The 22,730-nt window shown below is 36.8% G+C and overlaps 1 protein-coding gene across 3 annotated transcripts in view; it reads left to right on the top strand.

Moving 5' to 3' along the window:
* Positions 1-18,129, top strand: part of SLCO4C1 (solute carrier organic anion transporter family member 4C1) — a 726,014-nt gene extending 707,885 nt beyond the window's left edge. For all 3 annotated transcript variants that reach the window (XM_081320270.1, XM_081320268.1, XM_081320269.1), the window contains one exon: positions 17,992-18,129. The gene's annotated coding sequence lies outside the window, so the exon portion shown is untranslated. The remainder of the gene's footprint in view (positions 1-17,991) is intronic.
* Positions 18,130-22,730: the final 4,601 nt, after the last annotated feature.

The raw sequence follows: 22,730 nt of genomic DNA, 5'->3' as shown, positions 1-22,730 counted from the left end.
CCCAACATATTTCAGATAGGATTTTAGTCTTTTGTTTCTATAATAACTCAGCCAGAAATTTTCCTAAATTGGGAAAGTCACTAAAAGTATAAATAAAAATATATTTTTAGTATATTTTTAAGTATTTTAAAAATCAAAATAGAGCAGACTTAACTCTTGTTGACTATGAACTTCACTGAGAACACTTATTTTTAAGATTGTATGTATCTCTAATTACAAGTTAAAGGTTATGTTTCAGTTGGCAAAAGATCTGTTATAAAAGCTCAGTGCATTTTAAATGCTGACTGTATGTAATAAGAAGTAAACATTACTAAGTTCAGTGGAGTTTACTCCTAGAGGATTACAGTCATGCCCCATAAACTTAATTGGGCAATTTTATTAGTGGTTTGATTGCTTTGAATATCTGTGTTTTATGATAGAGTATTAAAATATACAATCTATTTCTCAATCTCTTCCCCTTTGGGATGCGGCTACTGTCAAGTTAAGCTATGTAAAATTTAATATTTAATATTAATTTAATATTTAATAAAACTACAAAAATGAGGTAGAAAGAGAAGAGGATAAAATCATCTAGTCAATTTCCCTGTTTTTCTAGAGCAGTTGTTTTCAGTCTTGGTAACTTAAAGATGTGTGGAATTCAGCCCCCACATCTTCCCCAGTTCATTCATGTTAAAAATTGCCAAGATTGAGAAACATTATCCTAGAAAATCAAGAGAAGACAGCAAATACTTTTCCTGAACATGTAGTCCTTGTTTACTAACTGCCTTGGATAGTGACTGTGACAAATGTGACAGTAATAAAAGATTCATTTTCTGACCAATGCATACATTTAGGACAACAAAAGCCTTCGATGTGAAATTGATTAAGTTCTGGTCAGTTTCAGACAGCAGCTGTATTTTGGTGGAGGGTTTACATGCAATACCGCATTTTAACCATTGTGGCCCCAGGGCTTGTGTGAAAAGCAGATCAGGAAGTGATAGATCTGTGAGAGGTAAAAAAAGAGGGGGGGAAATGGGTCAGGCACAGGACACTGTATGAAAGAAACGAATGAGAAGGCAACAGCCAGCAATCTTTGCAGAATCTCTCGCTCTAAGTCATGTAGTTTGTTTAGCGACCATTATGCTGTAACCAATTGTAGTCAGTAAACAAAGACTATCTGTATATGAATTTTAGTCTTCCTTATTTATTGTACATGGTTTTTTTTCCTCTTTCTCTTGCCCTCTCCTCTTTCTCTCTCCTCATATGAACAAGCCATAGGTTTTGGTTAAAATTAATTAATATTTTTAGCTAATGCCAGTTAGAGTCTAAAGAATATTTTGGAAGGAAAAGTATTTTGCAAAAATTGTTTGGGAGTCAGGGAGGAATGGCTCATGCTGAACATGACACAGTCTCTTGGAGATTGAATAGGGCCAATAATTTGGGTACATCAGTACAGTTTCTGCCTGCTGGTCCCTCCCCCCATTTTAATATCTCATTGGCTTCATGTAGATATAATCACCCTGCAGCTGGCTGCAGATGGTTAGTTTTAATATTGAAGTGTAGGCCTTCAGTGTTTATACACCCTGAGGTAGCTGTATTCTCTGCCCTCTATGCATTTGTCAATGTCTTTATATTTACTCAACTCATGTGAATGTTGTCGTTATCTAATAATTTTCACTCCATTGTTCCCTGCAGTGGTTCTGTCTGCAAATTGAAGACCAATTTGCAATCTCCATAAGCACAGATAATCTTAGTGCTATTAAAAATAATAGGTTGATATTGTCAATACAGATTTTGGGGAAAAGTGCTTTGGAATATGCATATAGCATCTTTTAGCCCTTTTAGCCACATATAGCCCTTAAACTAAACAATCTTTTCTTGCCGTGCAAGGGGCAATTGTGTGAACCTAAGAAAAGATGCAGTTGTTTGAAAGAGTTGCCAACCGGTGTTATTGTATATGAATATCCCTGCATATTTCAAGTACTTTTCTTTGTATCAGAGTGTTGCATTGGGCGGTGATGGATTGGAAGAATTAATGTATCAAAGCTTAACAAATATATATCACATACAAAAAAGTAAATTTGGCTATAAATTGGCTTTGGTTACAAACACTCTTGTGAATCTGGAGTGCTTCAAATGCTAGCTATCTCATGGCCTACATAAAATGAATGCAAAATATGTGCCTTAACATTGTATTGAGAAATTGCCTTCATTTTCCCAATAGTGTGAATAATTAAGTGCAAATCTGCTGGTAGGTAATAATGGAAGATCAGCGATTGGATGAGAGACCATTCACTAGAAAGCAGCCCTGAAGTGAATCTTAACAACCTGATTTGCACTTCTGCATATTTCAGTATAATGTAACATTCCAGTTCTGAGTGTTAAAAGCAATCTGTTTCCTGGCCTTTCTTTGATCAAGAAAACCATGGACTGGCAGAGATAGGAGAGTCTCTCTGAATTAAATGTAACAAGCTACTCTTGTAGCAAAGAGCTTTGGTTTAGAAAGATTTCAAATTTTGTTATAAAATTTAGAATTTGATGCTAATTCCCCTAATTCAATGGAACATGTTCTGAATAAGTATGTACAGTGTAAGATCACACTGTGTGTAAGATTACCTCTTGCTCATTGGTGGAAAAAAAAACTATTAGCAAAATGATTCAGATATGCTAAATTACATGAATAGATTAAAAAAAACCAGAAGTCTTACAATTTAAAAAGTAGTAGAATATATTTTTCCCTAGCAGGAAAGGAAGTGATCAGGTGGTCTGTGTATTCAGTCTGCTTCTTAAGTGTTTTCACTTGATGAGTATCAACTATTGAAGAGCTTTTCACCAACAAATGATCCTATTATGGGTCTCTCTTAACTGGTCTTGAACTGAACGGTCTTCAACTACAGAAGGATAAGGCATTTTTAATCTTCTCTGCAAGAAAGCACTTTAAGCCTCTAGTAAGAATTCAAGTTTCAAGTTTCAAGTTTTATTTAATTTGTATACCGCCCTTCTCCTTGGTAGGGACTCAGGGCGGTTCATTCAATTATCTTTTTTGTCTTCACCGCTTATTAATTAAAAGAGATAGGGGAAGTCAAAAGAGTGCTTTTCTTTCTTCTTGCTTCAAGTTCATTATGCAGCTCAACAGATTACCCCTAAAGGAATGTGACACTGGACATAGATGTGTTCACTTTTTAAATGCTTTTTAGTCAGCATTGACTCCTGGAGACTGCGTGGACAAGTCCCTGCTTTTTTTTTTGGCAAGGTTTTGAAAGTAGTTTCCATTTGCCTCTTTCTTAGGGCTAAGAGAGAATTGTTGTTATTGTTAGCTGCGAAGTCGTGTCCGACCCATCGTGACCCCATGGACAATGTTCCTCCAGGCCTTCCTGTCCTCTACCATCTTCTGGAGTCCATTTAAGCTCACGCCTACTGCTTCAGTGACCCATCCAGCCACCTCATTCTCTGTCGTCCCATTCTTCTCTTGCCCTCAATCTTTCCCAGCATTAGGCTCTTCTCCAGTGAGTCCTTCCTTCTCATTAAAGAGAGTGACTAACTCCAAATCACCCAGCATGCTTTGTGCCTAAGAGTGGAATATAACTCATAGTTTCTTAGTTTCTATTGTATGTTAGGACTTCCAGGTGAGGCCTAATGGCAAGCTAGAGGTGCCTGAAGGAATGAGAATGGCATTGTGGCAGAGACTGATAGCTAGATGGTTGACAGAGGCAATCTGAAAAAAGAGAAATCATGGAATTATCTATTTGTGCTGCTCCTTGTGAGGAGACTGGAGATATTGTGGTTTTTGTGGTCAACTTGGTTGTTTAGTGCCCAGAAGTCAAAGGATTTCAATACACTACTGTATCCTATGCTGTAAAGGACATAAGGTTTGCGAAAGTCCCACTTTCTTAATCACTACTAGATATAATCAATTTAAAATTAAAGGTAACTTCCAAATGGCAAGATAAGGGAAAAATCACTTGGTGAATCAACCACTTTTTTGGATCAAAGAAAGCAAGATAAATAATGTTTTAATGGATTTTGAATTTCAAGCAAAAAAAACAAAACACCTTAACAAAGATTTGATATAAGAAAGTATAAATGGATAAAGGAGAGTAATTTTGAAAGATTAATTTTTGGTAATGGTGCTTTTGAAAATATTAGAGCCAAATAGATAAATGAACTGAACTTTCATGGAAATATTGTTAGTTTAATATTAAATAATGCAGACATTTGGTGGATTTTATAAAAAAGATAAAGGTAGTATGGGACAGATTGTATGACTATAACTACAGAATACCAGAGGAGACTAAAGTGTTAAGGACATAGAAAGACAAAATGGGGGGGGGAGCAGGAAAACTCTGCCTTACATTTTTTCCCCTATGTAAATGAGACACTTTCACTTTTTTATTATAATATTAGAATTGCAACTGTCAGAAATGCAGCAAAAGGGGGAAGAAGGGAGGAGAGGATTGTTAGAGCAACCTAAGAGAGAAGATTATCCCCGAGACATTGCAGAAAATGTTTGAAGGATTGGGCAGGAAGATATCTGAATCAAATAATGCTAATTGGCAGCTTGGAGACAGAATTAAAGAATTAGGAAAGAGAACATAAAGAATTGATTCAAGATGTAAAATTAATGATAAACTGAAAATTTTGGAAAAGAAGACAGAAATAGATGGGGGGGGGGAAACTTAGACAATTTGGCATTATTAAATATGAGAGAGAAAGAATTCTGCCTGAGATTTAGAATCATTTCAGAGGATTTTAGTGAAGATGTTAGAGAAAAGGTTGTTAAAGCCTTTTTTGTGGAATGGGATGAAGATGATACAGTGGCAAAAATTGATAAAGCATGCAGGATAAATGTGAGATTTATGACATTAAAAAATATTCCAAGAGATATCCTTGTGTACTTTTTCAGGAAGAAGACCAGAGATGAAGCTGTGCAGTAGCATTTTAATACTAGATTGAATGTCTGTGGTGATTCTCAGTCATCCAATTCATAGTTGTCTCAAAAGTGCTTTTTCAAAATGCAACTGGACTGTTTTTTCCTTTGTTTTTCATCCAAGAGGCTTAGGTGGACATAAGCAGTGTCTTATCCCTCCCTCCCTGTTGAGAGAGTGCTGCTCAATGTTAACAAAAGTGGCCTCTTTAACCCCTCTTTTATACCAATGGTGCTCTTTATCCATATTTTGTATAGAGAGGCCTATTGGATAGATCATCTCTCTCTCTCTCTGTATTCTGGATATACAATAGTGGCTAAAAATGTGGAAACTTTTTGGGAAAAGTGTACAGTAGAAATGCCACCTTTGGTTAAGTTTCCACCAATTTTTCTTTTAATTTCTTTATAACTGTAGCCTTGTTCACTTAATAATACTATTTTACATCGCTTTCTGGGCAACCAGTCAACTCTTTGCACCATTACTTTAATTTTATTACATTTTACAACCTCACTAAATGAAAGAAAAAAAACCCCAACTGACTTGATAGCGATCACATAACACACTGACAAATGTCCTCCTCTCAGCTTCAATACATGCCATCAATAACTGAATCCTACTGTGATCTGATTGGCTCATTGCCAAAACAAGGTGACACCTAATTGGCTCTCTAAACACTCATGCTCATTGGCTACAATCAGATGAAGGAAAGCTACCTGATATCAACCTAAGCAAGTTGTGCTTCCTTTTTCTGGTTATTTGGCTATAACGTTTCATAGAACACAGTACAGATAATTGAACAAACTATGTTGCATTACATTCTTGATTAAATTATCTTTCCATGGATATATAATTTTATTTTTTATTTATTTTTATTTTTTTATTTTAATTCCATTTATATCCCGCCCTTCTCCGAAGACTCAGGGCAGCTTACAAGCTTAGCAGTAGCCTTCATTCTATGTATATGCCTGCTTATTAGGGCTTTCATACACCCCCCAAGCGGCATTATTACAAAGTCAGCTTAATTGCCCCCAACAATCTGGGTCCTCATTTTACCTACCTCGGAAGGATGGAAGGCTGAGTCAACCTTGAGCCTGGTGGGACTCGAACCTGCACTAATTTCAGGCAGCTGGTGTTACTTAAGGAGGCATTAGCCCACTGCTCCACCAAGGCTACTCCAAAAAAAAGTGGTGTTATTAGCCATCAAACCTCAAAAATACACTTTTCCCAAAAGGTTTCCACAATTTTGGTCACTACTGTAGAAGACTATTGGATACACCATACTTCTATCTATATTCTGGATAGAGATTGGATTGACCATCTCTTATCTGTATATCTCTATAAGGTAAAGGTAAAGTTTCCCCCGCACATGCATGCTAGTCGTTTCCGACTCTAGGGGCCGGTGCTCATCTCCGTTTCAAAGCCAAAGAGCCAGCGCTTGTCCGAGGACGTCTCCGTGGTCATGTGGCTGGCATGACTAGACGCCAAAGGCGCACGGAATGCTGTTACCTTCCCACCGGAGTGGTCCCTATTTTTCTACTTGCATTTTTACGTGCTTTCGAACTGCTAGGTTGGCAGAAGCTGGGACGAGTAACAGGCGCTCACTCTGTTACGCTCACTCTATATTCTATACTATATTCTGGATATAGAGGCCCATTGGATAGGTCAACTCCCTATACATATTCTGGATTGTTTTTTTTTTTATAATTCCATTTATATCCCACCCTTCTCCGAAGACTCAGGGCGGCTTACAAGCTTAGCAGTAGCCTTCATTCTATGTATATGCCTGCTTATAAATAAATAAATAAAATAAATAAATAAATAAATAAAATAAAAGAGGCCATTTAAAAGAGGCCATTTAAACACTGAGCAGTCCTCTCTCAACAAAGACGGAGGGATAAGACACCACCTATCTCATGTATATAACACAGTCTTTTCAGCAGTTCCAAGAAGATTTCACTTGCACTCTATCAGGTGACCCTGAGGGCACAGATAAACCTCCAAGAGCTCTCAGGGAGAGTGCTAACGACCAGATGACTGCAAAGAAATATGATCCTTCTAACCCTATTCCCCCATCCTGTCAGAACTAATTCTTCCATCGCCCCCACTATCTTGCCAGAACTGATGAAGCTTGTTGAAGCTACACTGCCCCATGTGATTTATGCTACTTTGAATTGGACCACTGTTCAGACAACACAGATGACAAAATCAAGATTTTTTTGTGATTTTGTTTAATTTAAAAAATTAACAATAGTTTGTTATGAGACAGAATAATAAATGACATTTTAACAGAAACATGGCGTTTACTGTTCTTTTTCATAAAAGAAGAGCACAAGAAGAACACATGTGAAAGGTGTTACATTGAAAAATTACAAGCAGATTAACACTTTTAAGTCTCACACAACTGGAAATTAAAAGGTTGTGAAATGTTTGCAGCTTCACACACAAGCCAGTAATGGTGTGAACTTTTCATGCTATTTGAGCAGGTTCTTATTTCACAGGATAAGTGAGAAAGAAAAAAGAAAGCTTTGGAATTTTTACATTCCTAGATCTCTTGGCTTCTAAATCAGCAATCAATAACTTTTGTTGAATAAGCAGAAGGAATATATCCTTTATCAACTTTTCATCCTAGTCAAAAAGTTTCCAAAAATAAACTCTTGGTTCTTTAAGCTTTAGACGACAACAACAACCAAAAACTAGCTGAATGCCCTGCTCTCTTCCTTTGTTTTAGCTTCATCCTTGTAAATACTTTTATTATATTCTGTGAATGGGATGAGGTATCTGTGGCTGTTCCAATATTGCTAAATTTCCAAGAACCCTAGCCAATATATTTAATGGTGAACAATACTGGGAATTGTAATTTAGCAATATTTGGAGGGACATGAGTTCTCCATTCCTGATTTTAAATAGTAGTGTACTCATATGTCTCTGGTAAGCATCATAACAGTTTATAAATCCATTAAAGTGTATCATAGCTAACTTAATATCTGTCAGAGATACTGTTACCCAGAGGGAGTTGGAAGAAAAAATGTTTAAAATTAATTATAGAGGATCGTTTTCTTTCCTTGCATCATATTTGCCACAACTGCATTTGAAAAATAGCAGGCACTTAAGCTTCTCTTTCCAGCAATAAATTCTTATTACCCATTGATGCATAAGCCTGGTTTCCATCAACATTAACAGTAGGGCAGGGCATGGTTACTTCAGATCACTGAGTCAAGAAATAAATAGTTATAGCTAAATGGTTTCCAACTTTTAATAGCAAAGCTTCCACTAAGCGCTATCAGTTTTAGCATAGTATGATGGAAGAAAAATTTTAACCAGCAAATGTTCAACTTCAAAAAAGCAGGAGTTTGGATTTTGTTTAGCTTATTAGTATTTACTCAGTCTTGTTTCTAGGTGATAATAGTAAAAAAAATAATTTGCATTTCAAGACCTGGTACAGGTAGTCCTCAACGTACTATCACAACCACACCTGGAATTTTGCTGGTAAGTCATTGAGGCCATTAAATGAGGCATCCATGTGACTACCGTGCTCAACCCTAACCCCGGCACTCTCAGTTACAATTGTTAAGCAACCTTGTGTGTCATTAGTGTAGTGTGGGGTGGGAAAAGTCTAGAAACCTTCAGCTAGTTTCAGGGCTCATCAGCACATGTAAAATTGCCACAGGCCGGAGCTTTGGGACTCATCCCTGCCCCACCGGGTCCCAGCGACTTGAGCTGCTTTCTACCCCATCACACCCCAGAAATATGATTTGTTCCACCTACCTAATTGTTTTTTCATAGTTGCTGACAGGTGCTCCCAGCTGATATGACACATGGTCTTCCTTCCATTCTGTAAGCAACTACCATTCTCACAGACTCTCAGAAGGACCCGGAGGGGTGGAAAGCAAACCCAAGATTTTTGTAGCTCTGGCAGCTTTATGTGTTTTAGTGGGTCAGTTGGGAAGCTGGAATCAGGGTGAAAGATAGCTGGCTAAGAGAAGTTGTAATGTTCCTGCAGATGGTCATTTCATCACATGTATGTGTGTGTGTGTGTGTGTGTGTGTGTGTGTGGAGGGGGGTTTCCTGCAGCAGTATAAGTCATATGTCTCTTTGTTCAGCACTGTCTTAATTCCAAACAGCCATTGAACGAATATCAAACATTAGTCTGTTGTTCCAAATTTAGAACTGCATATAAATGTTCATCCATCCTGATTGCATAAGTGTGAATGGGATTTATTTCACCAAATTTCTCCAGGACAGAAATTTCTGCTTCCCCAAACTTTGAGGAATAGGAGGATAAGGTTACTATTAGTAGTGATAATGCATAGTAAATGGTAGCAGCAGCAACCTGAATGTTATTTTTGCATCCTTCACAATATGACATTGCTATTCTTGCAGTATATTGTGGGCAAAGTAGCAGCTGGACAGTTCCAGGACTTTATGAGGAACGTTTGGAAAATAAAACTGAAAAATCTCAGAAATGATGTTTTTAAAAAAATCTGGAAAACTTTGGTTTAACTCTAGTTTCATTTTTTTGTAGATTTAACATAATAAGGACACACATGGAAAAAGCCATTTGATCATGAAGACAAACCTCTTGGTACTGAAATCAAATTAAAGAATCACCAACACTCCAGCCTACAACTAAAATATCTGGAATTCAAGATCTTTCTGGACAATTGCTTCTAATATCAAAATACTCTTAAGAAGTGATATCTACCATTTACTTGGGTTGTAATTTTAAATATATTAGTTCATGTATTGCATACTAAAAAAAATGGGAGAATGGATTTTTTTAAATTCTCTGGATGACATATATTCAGAACTTTCAGAGTGATATCATATTTTCTCTTGCTTTTCTTAAGATAAAATATCCACAATTCTTCTGGTGTCTCTCATCAGTGTTGCCCTTCTCTGGATATATTCCAGTTTCTTGAATTCTTAAAGGAGCTGTCTAGAAGTGGACAGAGTACTAACAGGTACAGGTGATCAATGCAAAAGAAAAAGTTATCAAATTCTGTTTACTGGGATACTGTATTTCTGTACATGTAGTCTAAAACAATATTTTACTACAGCCACATCTCACTACTAACTCATACATAATTTGCATTGAACTATCATAAATTTACATTGAATTTTTCCATAAATAGTACTTTGTGCTATATCTGTGCACTTCCGTTTGATTTCCTAATAGAGAACTTTCCATTTGTTTCTGTTAAGTATCATTATATTACTTTCAGTCCATTTCTATCTTGATTATTTCAAATTTTATTTATGTTTTTCAGGGTAATGACTACTTAATAACAAACATCTGACCCAATTTTGTATAATCTGTAAATTTGATAAGCATTTCCTCCAATTCTTCAGGTCATTTATAACAGTTTTAATCAGGACAAGGAAAAAGATTAGCTTCTGGCTACCCATTTGATACTTCTCCAGGTTGAAAAAGAAAAGAACTCTCTACATTTTTGAGCTAGCTACATAGTCAGTTAACTGTTAACCCTACAGTATATTTATGTAACAATATACGGAATGTCATGGAATATTTTATCAAAAGTTTTCCTGAAATCAAAATAAATATACAATTTCTGGAATCTGTTAAGGATGAAAAGAATGGGATAGGGTTAGTTCATATAATTTGTTCATAACAAATCCATCCTGACCTTATAATAAATATGATTTTCAAGGTGCTTCTAAATGGGTATTTCATTATTTTATCTAATATCTAGAATTAATGTCAGATCATATTTCACTATATCTTCTTTTCCCCCTTTTTAACTCCATGATACATACTACACTACTCTCCATTTAAGAGTCTATGAAAATAAAATGTTCTTAACATTTCTACAGACTGTTCCAACTGTTTTCATTTCAACAACTAATCTTTCCTGTTGGTTAGTACCAAGCTGAGAAGAGATAATTCTCATATGCCTTTTTACCCTTTCAAGGAAAAAGTTATCAATAGGAAATCAAGAATTTCCTGGATGGACCAAATTCAGCAGTTTGCCTCCCAAAAGATGAAAGAATAATAAAAGTTATGCATGATTGATGTTTCAGGTGTCTAGAAATAAAAGCTATTGGATTTTGGAATGTGTTATCTCCTTGGGCAAATTACAGCAAGCACAAATAGTAACATTGCTTTTATTTATTTCTCTGTTTACTTTGACTAAGGTGGTCTGTACAGCATTTCCACCTTTTAATCATTTGTGTTTCTGAACTGGAGTATCTATTTCTAACATAGAATACAATTCCTTCTCCCTTTCCTTTTACTCCTGTTGTATTTGAATAAATTGTGTTTTTCAGCTGCTATATGCCAACCATGGGACCCATCTTATATGTTTTCCATTCTAGGATGTGTCCCATTCCACTCCATTCCATTTCCATTAAATCATACTTGTTTTTCTATATTAATAGTCCAGGTTTATCTTGTTTATTTCCCATACTTTGAGTATTAATATATAGACAATGAAAGCCAGGAACATTAGAGTTAGTGTTCTTTTATTTTTTTAATTTTATTTAGTGCTTTATTGTCTCTATTAGAACAACACTCCCTCTTGTTTATACAGTGGCATGTCTTCAATGATTTTATCTCCAATACCAACAGTATTCATCTAAGAGCTGTCCTCTTGTAACATGCCATGTTTTAAACAAAAATATTTTTGAGGTACAACCTATCTCATGCCAAGAGTCCCTTATCTTATCTTATTCAGACCATGATTCCAGAAATGAATTCTCTGCCATCTGTGTAGGCAGTCATTCACAAATTTTATGAGGAACTCTAAAACGCCAATTGACTTGCCAAAATTTATTTCAGTTGGCTTAGGTTCTATTGCCAGTTTTACTATGAAGCTGGATGCAATCCATTGATAGGATGCAATTCTTTGATGATTAACTAGAACCAGTTGCTAGAGAGAAAAGATGAAATTGTAGTTCTGCTGAAAAATTCATAGCATATGGCGACCAATTTATAGAATACTTAGCAGACAGATAACATAACAAGTTAGGTGACTGAAGCACAGTAAAAATTAAGGATGTGCACAAAACAGAAGGCTTACTTTGTTCCTAGCTCTGCAGAAAATAGATAATCTAGTGTACCTTGTTGAAATGTTCTGAGCTGAATGCATTTCAATATATTCAATACTGTTCAACAAACACAAAGCAGTTCAAGATGTCTGTGTTCCTTGGAGCAGAAGTGAAAATGCTTTGATTGCTCTGATCATGAAAAACAATGGCAAGTCAAAAGGAGCCTTGTATGACTACATTTTACACTCAGGATTAAACATGGGCCAGTTTATGCCAGTTACCAATGGGTATTGGTAACAAGAACACACATGAGGCAAATGCCAAGGCATTTGTGAAAGAACTCTGCCATACATGGTTGGCAGTTGCTATTTTGGCATTGTTGCAATGTGCTGTGGATATTGCTCTGACTCCTGCTGACATTTAAATAACAAGGAAACTACGGTAGGTTAAAAAACAGAAAACTTTAAAAGACAAGAATTCCCACAAAAATATGGAAGCAGCAGTTAATTTCCTATGCATGTACCCAGGCAGTCTTGCTGGAGATGCTAATATGAATCATTTCATTAAAGTACAAGATCCAAATTCCACACAAATATGCTGAAGTTCTATTTTTATTTATTTACATTCACCCTTCCCCCCTCCATTTTAATATAAGTTGCATTGCAGATGTGAGTCAGCATGGACTGCCATCTCATCTACTTAGCAATTACCATGTTCAAGCAACAGATACAGTATGTTGTATGTCTATTGTGGGGGTTTTGGCAGCCTGGCAGAGGCTGGTTGACTGCCAAAAAAAAGGAAGTGTGCTCACAGCTACTGTTTAACTCCAACTGAATAAGAAGATTACTAAACACACACACACAAACACACACACACACACACACATAGAGAGACAGACAAATACACACAAAACCACCCAGAAACACACACTAGGTGTTTCCCTACTCTGGCAGGACTTCACCAGTACTTAAGTCCTCCCAGCCTCCATTTCTCTCTTAATTCCTTAGCACAGATAAAAAAGAGCACTCATGAATTATGTTGACCTTTTGTCCAGCAATAAAAAGGTAGAAAAGGAATTGTTCTTTTTTATACTAGAAATGCCAAACAAACAGAGCAAGTCTATAGTAGTGAACAAGCCAGCTGTGCTGCCACCACGTGGCTGTTTTGGGAAATTATAATATGCTAATTGAGTCTGCCAGTACCTTCCCCCTTTGTGATGTATTTCCTGTCCTGCTCATGATGTACTAGGATCCACCCCTTCTGGGTTGGACTTCCTCCTTTTCCTTGTTCCCTTGTGTTCCATCCTCCATTGTAACATGACAATTAGCAAACTACAAACGTGTATTTGCATTTGTATAACTACTGTTATATGTCTTTATATGGTGGTATTATGTAATACCAGATGGGGAGTGTGCTGCCACCACGTGGCTGTGTGGAGAAATCACAATGTGGGCAGTCAGACCCTCCTACCCTATGATGTATTTCCTTTCCCCTCCCCTTTCTGGGATGGACTTCCTCCTCCTTTGTCCCTAGAGAGTCCATTCTCCATTAGCCAGAAGACATGGGGTAACTTGCAGACTCAATATGCAGTTCCTGGGAATACTACCATTTTCTAACCTTAGAGATATACCTTGGAAATATCTTGGAAATGCTGTACAAAGGTCATCTGTATTCAACTTTACCTGCAATAAAGGTATTTCTATATGATAAAAGGTGTCTCTACGAGTTCAAAACTATCTGGAGAGATCTGTTAATGTTAATGATATCTGTTTATATAGACCATAGAGGTCTTATCAAGAGATTAATTAAAGTACAACAGCTTCGATCCAGAATACCAGCCACTTATTACAGCAATTCCATTCCCAAATATCAACAAGCATATGAGTAGAGTGCACACATACTGGACCTCAAGCCAATCCAAACCAGAAGTTCTAAAACACTAAATTTCCATAACAAAGAGGAATCAAGATAATATACAGAATACAGAAAATATAACATGTCTAGTCTTCAAAAAATTACTTGGAGACTCTAAAAAGCCAACATTCAGCCAGCAAAACAATACAACATAGAGAACCTTTTGAGAAAAGAGCATATTTTTCCCTGTTCAGTTTAGATGTATGTGTACGCTCTGCAGTTTCCTTTATCCTTTTGATTACACAACTTTCAAAGTGTGTTTGAAGATGAATATTTTACATTTTGAAAGCTGTCCTGTCCCGTTTCCAACATGTAATTATACTTTTCTTGCTGTAGTTATCTTCAAAATAGAAATCCTTTGAAAGGTGGGGGTGAAATAGAGGGACTTATGGTTAGTTTTAAGAAATTCCATATTTTGATAAACTATCTTATAATATGATCTTTCAGATTTGTGTTTTCTTTTCTTTCTTATAAATAAATACCTATGGAGTCCATTGACTTGACCACCAACTTTTAATATTGACATTCTACTATTTGGTAATTTTATCCATTGTGTTAATCATGACAAGCAACATACATGGAAATCAAGTCTATTTTTGAGTCATGTAAGGTTTTAAAATGTACTCTGTTTTTCCCCCCTGGTCTATTTATTTATTTATTTATTTATTTATTGTTGGGACTTATATGCCGCCCTATCTCCCAAAGGACTCAGGGCGGCTAACAACAATAACATACAATAAATACAGAAGTTAAAATACAAATTAAAATTAAAGGCCCCTGTACAATAAATTAAAATTAAAATTAAAATTAAAATAAATTAAAAATTAGAGTATATAAATCTGTTGATGGTTATTTATCTATCTTATATATATATATTATTTATCTTATATTACACACACACACACAAACACATATGGCCGAAGGAAGAATTCGAGAGGATATGGAAAGTGAAGTACTTGTAATACCTTTTTATGCTTCTTGTAATAATGGCACAATTTGTTACATTTTATTGGAAGCCACCTAGAATTAGTTATAAGATGGACAGTTATACAAATATTGAAATAAACAGTTTCATAATAATAGTGCCTTTACATGCATTTTGCATACAGTTCCTTGTATTTGCAGTGCATGAGGTAAAAGAAAAGGAAAAATGTCAAAATATTTTCACTTTTAGTAGTTGTTGTCCTTAAAGAGAAATCAGCAATCATATCCCATTGTTGAAATCAAATCAAACTAAAAATTTCAATACATAACAAATTACCTACTGTATGTTTTGTGGCACTTAATTGTATAGTACACAGAATCTAGGATACATTTCAGAATATCTATTAAATAAATGTTTAATTTTTTAATTTCATTTTCCTTTTATTATTTTCATGTATTTAGACCACATTTTTGAAACTTAACATTAAGAAAACGAAGATCATGGCATCCAGCCCTCTCAATTCCTGGCAAATAGATGGGGAAGAAATGGAGGTAGTGACAGATTTTATTTTCCTGGGCTCCAAGATCACTGCAGATGGGGACTGTAGCCAAGAAATTAAAAGACGCTTGCTCCTGGGGAGGAAAGCCATGGCAAATCTAGACAGCACACTAAAAAGCAGAGACATTACCCTGTCAACAAAAGTGCGTATAGTCAAGGCTATGGTTTTCCCAGTTGCAATGTATGGCAGTGAAAGCTGGACCATAAAAAAGGCTGAGCGCCAAAGAATTGAGGCCTTTGAACTATGGTACTGGAGAAGACTCCTAGGAGTCCCTTGGACTGCAAGGCGATCAAACCAGTCAGTCCTAGAGGAGATCAACCCTGACTGCTCTTTAAAAGGCCAGATCCTGAAGTTGAAACTCAAATACTTTGGCCACCTAATGAGAAGGAAGGACTCACTGGAGAAGAGCCTAATGCTGGGAAAGATTGAAAGCAAGAGAAGAAGGGGATGACAGAGAATGAGGTGGCTGGATGGAGTCACTGAAGCAGTAGGTAGACTCCAAAAGATGGTAGAGGACAGGAAGGCCTGGAGGAAAGTTGTCCAAGGGGTCGCAATGGGTCGGACACGACTTCGCAGCTAACAACAACAAGACCATATTTTAATTTCAGTTCAGTTCAATATTCAATTACATTATAGGTCTGCAGCATTATTCTATTATTAGCAGCTTTAAGCAAATCATGCTGGAGCATAAGGTATGTACATGGATTTAAAAAACATTTGGTGGATGCTACTCTTAGAGGTTTTCTTTAAATCACAATTATGTATGTTTCATTAATGTATTGTAATTATGTTTATATCATCCTTTATTTTAGAAATCTAAAGGAAATATTTCATTCTATCAAGATCAATTTTATTAAGTAATCAGGTCAAGTGAAGACTTGAACCTCTGCCATTCCACTTCTATCCCTATCTTAGTCATCGTATCTGTTGCATGAGATTTTGTGGCTCTTTGCCTGGATGGATGTCTACTATTTTTTATATGACAGGAGCATCTGCTTCATTTTGGTATAAATGACTGCCATAGCTGTATCAGAGAGAGGAGCATAACCCAGATCATGCAATGATATATGCATTTGAAAACTTCTTTCTGGCATATAAACAATAATACCACTTTAGGATTAGGATTAGGATTTATTAAATTTATATGATGCCCTTCTCCCTAAGGACTCAGGGCGGCTCACAACAATAAAAATTAAGAGACATAAAATACAAAAAATAAAAAAGAATTAAACAATGAATATGAGAAATATGGGACAATTTAACACAATAAAAACCAAATTAAAAACCATGGTCAGTCCAGGCCCGCTTGTTGGAACAACCATGTCTTCAGGTCACGGCGGAAGGATCAAAGGTCAGGGGCCATCCGCAGCTCCGGAGGCAGTTCATTCCAGAGGGTCGGCGCACCCACAGAGAAGGCTCTCCCCCTGGGGTTCGCCAGCCGGCATTGCCTGGCGGACGGAACCCTGAGGAGGCCGACTCTGTGGGAGTGAACTGGGCGATGGGAGGTTGACATTGGCAGCAGGTGGACTTTGTTTTTGTTTTAAACTATTTCTATTTATATCATGTTATGTAAAGATATAACCATGTTATGTTTATTTATTTGACTTGGACACTATCTGATTCCAATCAGCTCTGATGCCCAAGTCAAATCAATTGATCAATAAACATCACATCATCTGCTGGGTTTAGAGGATACTGGACAAACTTTGCAGGATGCCTTACAGTAACTCTTCTATAAATGTGTTCTGTTTGGTTTTATTTTAAAGACATGTGCAAATAGCATCCAGATTTGGAAGACCAATAGCCCATTTAGCACTATTAGTCCTAACATTATAAATAGCAATTCTATTTGGACTTCCATTCATTTAATTATAAAGCATTATCAATTAGCTCCAACAAGTGTCTGGGATATGATTCAAACAATTACTGTTCCCCATTTCCCCCTTCTTTTGGTCTAGTACTTCATCTTTCGAGGCCTTTTATAACTTTATCTGGCACAGACAAATTTCCTTTGGTGGTGTACCTTGGATTCTAGTGCCCTTTCTGATCTTGGCTGACTGATAGTATTCATTGTACTTTTGCTAAACACAGTAATAACTCAGTAATGGCGAAGGTTGTGCAAAGCTTCAGTCTGAAAAGATTTGTTCTAGTCACTCCTTTAAAACAAATCTTCAGGTTGCCAAACTAAGCCAATGCATTATAGGTAGGGCAATTCAGCAACTGATCAAAATTACAGCAGTGCTGAATGAAAGGAGTTGCAACCCCTCCCTAAAATTATGATCATTGCAGCATCCCCATGGTCATGTGATCAAAATTTGAATGCCTGGCAATCTTCCCATCCTTACAACCAAGGATGCTACAACTCCCCATGCTTGCCTTTCTTTCCCTTCATCTATGACCTTAAATGCCAGGGAACCTCTAAGAGTATAGTATGAAGCAATCTACCACAACCAAAATAAAAAGGCTGAACGCCCGGGAAGCCCTCCATAGTTTCTTGTAGGAATCTGCCCAATAGTTTTAACCCATGAAAGTCAAGTCAAAACTTTTCTTTCAAACCATCAAGCAGATTCCTGCAAGACAGTAAGGTCGGCTCTACTTTTCTTTAGCACAAAGCCAGTTCCAGAATTCCAGCACTGCCTGAGACCATGGGAAAAGGGGCATTTTAAAATGCTGTAGCTCAACAGTGGTGGCTCACTGGGTTAGGATGCTGAGCTTGTCGATCAGAAGGTTGGCAGTTTGGCGGGTTGAATCCCGAGTGCCACATAACAGAGTGAGCGCCTGTTACTTGTCCCAGCTTCTGCCAACCTAGCAGTTCGAAAGCACATAAAAATGCAAGTAGAAAAATAGGGACCACTACGGTGGGAAGGTAACAGCGTTCCATGCACCTTTGGTGTCTAGTCATGCCGGCCACATGACCACAGAGACGTCCTTGGACAAGCGCTGGCTCTTCAGCTTTGAAACAGAGATGAGCACCGGCCCCTAGAGTTGGAAACGACTAGCACACATGTGTGGGGGAACCTTTACCTTTACCTTTAGCTCAACAGCTGCTTTCAGCATTTCTTCTTTTCCAATGGCCAGGCTGGACGTGCCTAGTAAGCAGTGAGATGAAGAAAACAGTGGTCAGGTGTTATGTAGAAAGCAAAATAGTGAGGGGAGCTGGGCTGGGTTGGGGCTTCCCAGGTACTTGGTGTTTCTTGGGGGAGGTGGCTGCTTGATGCTGCAGCGTGTCCTTGGAGGCTCTGGAAGCTGCTTTGCACCCCACTATAAAGGCTACTTGGGCTTTTGGTCCTTTGTAGAGTAATCATTTTGTGTTCCACTGTGGAGGCTTCTCAGGTACTTTTGCACTTCACAGATATGGCACATTTTTGTTGCAGTACTGGGGTACAGTCTCTTTCCTTGGTCTCCATGTACCAGTGCCGCACTGCAGCACCTCCAGTAGGATGTGCATGGACTGTACCTGGTCTCCCAGAATCTCCTCCTAAAGGGACCCCTGCATTTGTAACTAGGAATTCCCTCCACTTAATGACCCCCCAGATTGTTTAATGACTCAAGGGCAATTGCCAGAATTGCAGTCATTGAGGGAAGCAGTCACATGGGGGGATCTCTTAATGATCATAATGAATGAAGACCAGAATTTCAGGCTCATTTGTGGTTGTGAGAACTACCTGTAAATTGATTCAAAAACCTTCAAATTGACTTAAAAACAGATTTTTGCTGATGTGCATTTATAGTTTCATCAAATTGGACATTTCAATCAATTTAATTGACTTGTCTCCTTGAATTAATTCCCAAATTTGAATTGGATTTTTTCAGATTTGCATAGTCCTAGTAATTACTGGAGCTCTAGTCAAAATCTGTATATTTGTGTATAATGAAAGCAAGCTCTTCTCTCTGCATATATAATCTCAGTCTTTCGCTCATTCTCTTTATAATCATTCACAATTATAGACATGAGTAATAAAACATCTTCAGCATGATTGCATGATTAGTTGTTTCTTTTTTGGCGCTTCCTGGTTTCCTAAAGAAGGTGACCATGGCCCTCCTTTTAAATGAATACAAAATATCACCCTCCCTCATCTCATTTCATTGGCATTTACAGATCATTATCCAGTATTTTAACATAAACAATATTAAAAGCTTGATTACTTTTATTTGTATGCTGTAGAACACCTATATTTTATAAATGGCTGTCTAGGAAACATGTTATTTTCCTAAATTCCATTGGAAGGACTATTATTCAAGCTACAGCCATAGCCTAAGAAATTCTAAGAAGCTTTGTACTGCTTTTTAGAATGACAAGCGTTCATTACTTTGGAACTACACAATATATTCCTGCCCCATCATGGACATCTACCAAATCTTGCAATACCAAAGCAGCTACCTGAACTAACGTAGAAGCTGAGCTAAGGAGAAATGGAGTAAATCTAATGGAATAAATCTTTTCAAGAAAAAAACAGGCCACATCAGCCTTGGAATCCCTTTTCTAATCTCTCTCAGAGCTTCATTTGGGATTGGAAAAATGCAAAGAAAAGAATCATCATTCTCATTACTCCATCACCATCACTGATAATAATAATAAAACCTCTTGATCCAAGTGTCTGTACATAAAGGTAAACCAGCTGTATAATATCAGAAAAGGTTTACATTTAATGAATTGTATCTATACATGTAGTCTTGATTTACAACCATTGGTTTAACAGTTTTTTAAAATTACAATGGCTGTGAAAAAGATGGCTTACAACCCGTCCTCGCATTTGCAACTGTCACAGCATCCCCAAGGTGACATGATGAATGTTCAGGTGCATGACACCAAGCATGTACTGTATTTACAATGTTTGCACCATCCCAGGGTCACGTGATTGCCTTTCCAATCTCAGTGACAAAGTCAATGAGAGAAGTTGGAATTGCTTAATGGCCACATGGTTCATTTAACAACTGCAGTGATTTGCTTATCGACTGTGGCAAAAATGGTCATAAAATCAGGTGCAACTCATTCAATAACCATCTTGCTTAGCAGTAGAAATTTTGGTCCCAATTGTGATTGCAAGTTGAGGACCATCTGCAATGTATTACCATTTAATGTACAGTTATTTACCAGACCTAAATTGATTCCTAGTGAAAACATTGCTCTTCTGAAAAAAATAAATTTCTTTTAAAAAAAAGCATATTTGTGCACAAGCATTATTGTGAAACTTCATTCAGTTCTATTTGCATAGTATGCCTGGCTGCCAAACCACAGCTTATGTGCATGTAGCCTCTGCCTGAGGGAAAAATAAGTTGGTGTCCCCTCCCATACCACGTGGAAGAACCAATTGAACTACTGACTGTGGAAGAGGGCCTTCTGAGGGGAGTAAGCTAGTTTAGGAAATGTAGGGCTGCAAAGCTGTGTTGATAATAGGAAAATAGCCTGGAGCTTGGAAAGAATAGCTGAGAAACTATCATTGCTATGTCTCAAAAGGCCACTTCAGCCACTTGTTTCTCTCTGCCAAATGATTGAGGTGGCTCTTTGCCTGGTAATTGGATGAGGTAATTTTCAGGGGATTCTTTTAAGTGGGAAAGCAATGCTCCCAAAATGCCAGACAAAATTTGGGAAATGGGTCAGTTTAATGGGGAAAAAAGTCTACAGCCCTAAAATGTCACCCTGAATAGCCAACGTACCAAGAACTATGTATATATAGAATCCAAAGGAATTGTCTCTGCATTCTGAAGTATCTACCTGTTAAAGACATCACTCTTAAGGCAGGGCCTATAGCAGGGCTTTTCAACCTTTTCACAGGTTCTACCACTTTTATGACATGACCACCAGTTGTACTTTGGCACCTGGCAGTCGTACCACCAGTTGAAAAGCCCTATCTTATAGCCCTGTTTCATCCTTCTAAAACCAGGCCTGTTATTTCACATGAATATTGCTGAAGCCAAACTTTTGGCCAGGAGGCTTTCCTGATTCATCAATTAGCATTTTTGGGTAAGTTAGCCTGGAGATACAACTGAATAAATCATCACAAGATGGGAATGATAAGCAAATGTTCCTTATCGTGTATTTTTCTTTACCTGGACACCATCACTATAATTGTTTTCACTATAATTGTTTTCATTACGTTATAATTGTTTTAATTACATTATTGTTTTCATTACATTTTTATTATGTTATAAGCCACTTTGGAGAGCGACACAAATTTAATAAATAAATAATCATTATTCTGCTTATTTTCCCAATTATTTTATTCCACTCCAGCTTTAAAGTGGGTGTAGATTATTCCTCAAAGAGTAAGTAATATTCCCTCTTCCTGCTTTGCTTGTTTAGTTTGAGAACATTTAGCCGGCATATGTAGCTTATTATAACTTACTTATTAAGATGGTGATCTAAACTTGACTTGACAAATAAATGAATCGGTACAGGAGGAGCTCTTTTATTTAAAAAAATAAAACATTTATTTTATTTTTAAAAACTACAAATCCAATTGACCGAAATGTCTGGTGATTTTTCAACATCAGCTTGTTAGCTTAAGAACAGGAGTTATCATTTATCAAAGTACATGCTGAAAAATCAGTGAAACTGAATGCTGATGAAGAATGCTTGATTTATGTCCCATAAACTAGCTAGCATTTTGCTATATTTCTAAGCACAGCTTAAAAGGCGTGTATTCTTTTTAAAAAACTTTAATGAATGATAAATTTTTACTAAAGGTGAATAAACTGTAACAGAACTAACATATAGCAGAATATCCATTGAACATCTGAAGGAAGCAATAAGTTCCATTGATTCTGCTGATGTAGAGTAATATCAAAATGAAAATCATTGAGGGAAAATCAGACTCAAAGTATTGGAAAAGTTCAATATTGTTAGCTACACTGTGGACGCAGATCAAATGCTGCTGGTCAGGTACAACATTACATTTTCCAGTAAACTGAAACTGTACCAGCAAAAACTTGTTATGATCTGATTATAAATAAACAAGCCCTTTCTCATGTCGCTTATGGCAACTAGAATCACATGGGAAATAAGAATGAGGTGTTTTTTTTATTAAATGTAAGAGTTAAAAATTATTTTTATGTCCCAGTGAAAATGTAACAAGAAGTTAGGCCTTAACAGGACTGCAAATAGTACTGCCTCTATCAGCTGCATTTGGATTATTTTTGGTAGCTGCTGCAGCTGATGGGAAAAATATATCTTTGTAACTATATTAGCATATAAATTACAAACTTTTTACATAATTAGGGCCCCTTTCAAAAGAGACAGTATCAATGCAGAAAGTTGCTATTTCTTTCCACTGTTTGACCAATCAAGAACATTGACTGGGGAACCTGATTGACTCTGCATGCAATAATCATTTCAGATTATGAACAAGCACAGGTGCATTAAAAGGTATCTCCATCACTTGACTACAAAACTATAACCTGCACTCCTTTGAAATTGAGGTGT

The sequence above is a fragment of the Vipera berus genome (genome assembly GCF_964194415.1).
Source record: "Vipera berus genome assembly, chromosome: 2".
NCBI lineage: Eukaryota > Metazoa > Chordata > Lepidosauria > Squamata > Viperidae > Vipera > Vipera berus.
Note: the sequence above shows the minus strand (reverse complement) of the source record. Positions and strands in the feature narration are given on the sequence as shown.